This window comes from Callithrix jacchus, chromosome 3 (assembly GCF_049354715.1).
Source record: "Callithrix jacchus isolate 240 chromosome 3, calJac240_pri, whole genome shotgun sequence".
Classification (NCBI taxonomy): Eukaryota; Metazoa; Chordata; class Mammalia; order Primates; family Cebidae; genus Callithrix; species Callithrix jacchus.
The window spans coordinates 114,368,656-114,372,640 of NC_133504.1; the positions used below are offsets into that span (position 1 = coordinate 114,368,656).

General features: G+C 42.9%; 1 pseudogene; it reads left to right on the forward strand.

Annotated features, from left to right (window-relative positions):
- The first annotated feature begins 433 nt into the window (after positions 1 to 433).
- LOC100410898 (UPF0711 protein C18orf21 pseudogene) lies at positions 434 to 1,141 on the forward strand (annotated as a pseudogene).
- The last annotated feature ends 2,844 nt before the right edge of the window (positions 1,142 to 3,985 follow it).

Sequence of the window (3,985 nt, forward strand, 5' to 3'; positions counted from 1 at the left end):
GCATGATTTTGGGGTGGAGTTTTGGGGCCTCTGATGTCAAAAGGTCAAGCAGGCTAGACATGTTGGCTTACACCTGTAGTCCCAACACAAAATTTGTGAGTCCAAGATGGGCCAATCACTTGAGCCCAGGAATTTAAGACCAGCCTGGGAAACATGGTAAAATCCCATTTCTATAAAAAATACCAAAATTAGCTGAGGATACTGCAGTGAGCTGTGATCATGCCACTACACTCTAGTCTGGGAAACAGTGTCAGTAAGACTGTCTCAAAACAACAACAACAACAAAACAAAAAACAAAAGTGAAGCCAAGGATGTGAAGACCCTCACTGCGCATCCTCTTTAGGCTGGCAAGAACTATCCCACGGTGGAAGCCAGCTTCTGGTGCCATGTTTTCTCACCAGGTCCCTGTGACAAGGAAGCGACAGTAATGGCCATGACACAGAAGCATTAGTTTGAAGCTTTAGTACAGGGACTGCACAATAACTGCTAGAACCAAGCCCACCATCTCCTATGATAAGAGCACTTTTGAAGAAACATATCTGTACTGTTTGCAGTTGTTGGTTCTGGATAACTCTCGAGTGTGTCTCAAATCCAAAGCCACATTGGTACCCCAAATACAGAAACGGATTAATTAAGGAGCATGAAATTATACACTCAGTTTTAAAGAAGCAAAAATTGTGAAAAAGTTCAAAGGCTCCAAAAATGTTGTAATCAACAACTTGTAAAATATGCAACAGAACAGTGAAACATCATGGTAAGAGTAAAAGCTTTCTATCAGCATTGACTAGCAATCCTACCACTCCTACAAGTAAACTCAGCCTGAACACACCAAAGAAAAGGACTGCAAACCCAAACCATGATATGTCTGGTTCTAAAGGCAAGAGACCGGTATCAATTTTGAGAACACCTACATCTGGATAGTCAGTATTTTCTTGCTTCTCAAACATGTGAGCAAAACAAAGAGACATTTTTCTCAATGAAATGTTGGCTTCTTCTTGGCTCCCTCCCAGTTTGGGGAAAAGTTTTTCTATATAATTCCAGGTTTTTATTGTAAAAAATGTATGTTAGTCAGAATGAAACCCAAAAGAATCCAAAGGTGGACTTCAGAAATTTCTGATCTTCTCTGAAGGGCAGACTTTGAAAATAAGAAATGCCTGATGTCAGTCAGTTCTGAAATTAAAGCTAGTGAAACAACTTTTTAAACTTTTATTTATTTTTTGAATACATGGAAACTTGATCTGAATGGGAAGAAAAAAAAAAAAGAATCAGCCCATGGTCAGTGATCTCTTCTCAGGAAGGAATGCTGGTTGATTATTTTGTGGAAACTGCAAAAGGGAGGGGCAGCATCAGGGTGTTGGTTTAATGAAGGGTGGAATGAGTCTTTCCAAAGGGCTAGTTTTGTTTAATCCTTAGGAAAAAAAAAAAGTCTAATAATGGTTAGCAAGGGCGGGAGTATAATGAGGCATGATATGTTTTGGCTGTGCCTCCCTGCCAAATCTCAACTTGAATTGCATCTCCCAGAATTCCCACATGTTATGGGAGGGACCCAGGGGAGGTAATTGAATCATGGGAGCCGGTCTTTCCCATGCTATTCTTGTGATAATGAATAAGTCTCACAAGATCTGATGGGTTTATCAGGGATTCCACTTTAGGTTTTCTCTCATTTTTCTCTTGCTGCCACCATGTAAGAAGTGCCTTTCACCACCTGCATGATTCTGAGGCCTCTCCAGCCTGGTGGAACTATAAGTTCAATTAAACACCTTTTTGTTCCCAGTTTTGGGTATGTATTTATTAGCAGTGCAAAAACAAATTAATACAGTAAATTGGAACTAGTAGGGTGTGAGGGGTTGCTGAAAAGATACTCAAAAATATGGAAGCAACTTTGGAACTGGGTAACTGGCAGAGATTGGAACAGTTTTAAGGGCTCAGAAGAAGACAGGAAAATGTGGGAAAGTTTGGAGCTTCCTAGAGACTTGTTGAATGGCTTTGCCCAAAGTGCTGATAGCAATATGGACAATAAGGTTCAAGCTGAGGTGGTCTCAGATAGAGATGAGGAACTTGTTGGGAATTGGAGCAAAGTTGACTCTTGTTATGTTTTAGCAAAGAGGCTAGAAGCATTTTGCCCCTGCCCTAGAGATTTGTGAAACTTTGAACTTGAGAAAGATGATTTAGGTTATCTGGTGGAAGAAATTTCTAAGCAGCAAAGCATTCAAGAGGTAACTTGAGTACTGTTAAAGGCATTCAGTTTTATAAGGAAAAGCGAGCATAAGTTTGGAAAATTCACAGGCTATGTGATAGAAAAGAAAAATCCTTTTTCTAGGGAGAAATTCAAGCTGGCAGAAATTTGCATAAGTAGTAAGGAGCCTAATATTAATTCCCAAGACCAAGGGGAAAATGTCTCCAGCCCATGTCAGAGACCTTCACAGAAGTCCCTCCCATCACAGGCCTGGAGGCCCAGGAGAAAAAAATGGTTTCATGGACTGGGTCCAGGGTCCCTGTGCTGTGTGTAGCCTATGGACTTGGTGACCTGTGTCCCATCCATTGCAGCTATGGCTGAAAAAGGCCAATGTACAGTTCAGGCTGTGGCTTCAGAAAGCGGAAGTCCCAAGTCTTGGCAGCTTTCACATGGTGCTGAGCCTGCGGGTATACAGAAGTCATGAATTGAGGTTTGGGAACCTCTGCCTAGATTTCAGTAGATGTATGGAAATGCCTGGATGAGCAGGCAAAAGTTTGCTACAGGAGTAGGAGGCCTCATGGAGAACCTCTGCTATGGCAATGTGGAAAGGAAATGTGGAGTCAGAGCCCCCACACAGAGTCCCTTCTGAGGCACTGCTTATTGGAGCTGTGAGAAGAGGGACATTGTCCTCCATAATCCAGAATAGTAGATCCACTGACAGCTTGCACAAGGCACCTGGAGAAGCCACAGACACTCAATGCCAGCCTGTGAAAGCAGGCAGAAGGGAGGCTGTACCCTGCAAAGCCACAGGGGCAGAGCTTCCCAAGACCATGGGAACCCATCTCTTGCATCAGCATGACCTGGATGTGAGACCTGGAATCAAAGGAGATAATTTTGGAGCTTTAAAACTTGACTGCCCCACTGGATTTCAGACTTGCATGGGCCCTGTTACTCCATTATTCTGGCCAATTTCTCCCATTTGGAACAGCTGTATTTACCAAATACCTGTACCCCCATTGTATCTAGGAAATAACTAGCTTGATTTTGATTTTACAGGCTCATAGGTGAAAGGGACTCATCTTGTCTCAGATAAGACTTTGGACTGTGGACTTTTGGGTTAATGCTGAAATGAGTTAAGACTTTGGGGGACTGTTGGGAAGGCATGATTGGTCTTGAAATGTGAGGACATGAGATTTGGAGGAGCCAGGGGTGGCTTGATATGGTTTGGATGTGTCCCCACCCAAATCTCAACTTGAATTGTATCTCCTAGAATTCCCACATATTGTGGGAGGAACCCAGGGGAGGTAATTGAATCATGGGGACTGGTCTTTCCCATGCTATTCTTGTGATAGTGAGTAAGTCTCATAAGATCTGATAGGTTTATCAGGGGTCTCAGCTTTAGCTTCTTCCTCATTTTTCTCTTGCCACCACCATGTAAGATGTGCCTTTCTCTTCCTGCTGTGATTCTGAGGACTCCCCAGCCATGTGGAACTGTAAAGCCAATTATACCTCTTTTTGTTCCCAGTTTGGGGTATGTCTTTATCAGCAGCATGAAAATGAACTAATACAATGTGTGTCTGACGTTCCATCCTGTCATGTCCAGGAACTCAGTTTTCAAGGTTTCTCTGGGGTCCCCTTGGCCAAGAGAGGGTCCATTCAGTCAGTTGGGGGACTTGGGATTTCTTTTTTGTTTCTGTCATAAGATCTTCATGTGACAGCCAGCGAAAGGGAATGAAGACACCAAGATAAATCTGAACACACAGGCCTTTTAAGTCCCCCAGTTTATTACTGTTAGCTCATACCCCCTTG